Source organism: Austrofundulus limnaeus, unplaced genomic scaffold (genome assembly GCF_001266775.1).
Source record: "Austrofundulus limnaeus strain Quisiro unplaced genomic scaffold, Austrofundulus_limnaeus-1.0 Scaffold1430, whole genome shotgun sequence".
In the NCBI taxonomy this organism is placed as follows: Eukaryota; Metazoa; Chordata; class Actinopteri; order Cyprinodontiformes; family Rivulidae; genus Austrofundulus; species Austrofundulus limnaeus.
In genome coordinates, this window is record NW_013953832.1 from 6900 (window position 1) to 8059 (window position 1160).

A 1160-nucleotide genomic window follows, 5' to 3' on the forward strand; every position below is an offset into this window, starting at 1 on the left:
CCTTTTGTTCACAGAGGACCCTCAGCCTAACAATAGATCATTGGTGCCTTGATTATCCCTATTGTTCACAGAGGACCCTCAGCTTAACAACAGATAATTAGGACCCAGATTATCAAAATTGTTCACAGAAGATCATCAGTCTAACTATAGATCATAAGTGCCCTGATTTTCCCAATTTTTGATGGAGGTCTATCAGCCTAACAAACGATCAATAGTGCCCTCATTATTATCACTATTGCTCACAGAGGACCCTCAGCCTAACAATAGATAGTTAGTGCCCTGATGGACCCTCAGTCTAAACATAGATCATTGTTGCCATGATTATCCCTATTTTTCACGGAAGACCCACAACCTAACAATAGATCATTAGTTCCCTGATTATCCCTGTTGTTCCCAGAAGACCCTCAGCCTAACAAAAGATTGTTTGTGCTGTGATTATCCTTATTTTTGAAAGAGGACTATCAGCCTAACAATAGATTGTTAGGACCTTGATTATCCCTATTGTTCACAGAGGACCCTCAGCCTAACAATAGATTGCTAGTGCCCTGATTATCCCAATTTTTTACAGAGGAGTGTCAGCAGATTTTTGGGGCCGTGATTGTTCACAGATTGTTAGGCTGATTGTCCTCTTGGAGGAGAGACAAAATGTTTTTTCAACAAAGAACTCATTCAAAAGACCTATTTAACTGTTTTTAGATTTTTCTTCCTGGGTTATTGAGATGCATCAGGGCAGCTTTCTGGTTATCTTTAACCGCCATGTGTTTCTGGTTCTGAAGACTTCGGTGATCAAAGGAACTTACCTGGAGCACATGAGTAAAGAGTAAGGAAAAGAAGGAGGAACCATCATCTTTTTTATGCCACTTCAGTAGAAAGCAGAACTGAGTATCAGTTTCTTAACTTGTTCATCATCAGTGACATTATTTTTTTAAAAGAAGAAAAGGTAAGAGAATAGTGAAATGTAATAGAAAAGAGCGAAAGAGAGATTAGAAGATATGTGTAATATATATAGAGAAACCACAAGACAACACACCCGACATCTTGGCTGTACACCTACAGAAACAGAGGTAACAAAAACACAGCAACAAAAATGCTTATCTATATAATTATGATGATTATAACCTTGCTGAAAGGTGTGTGTATATATATATATATATATATAC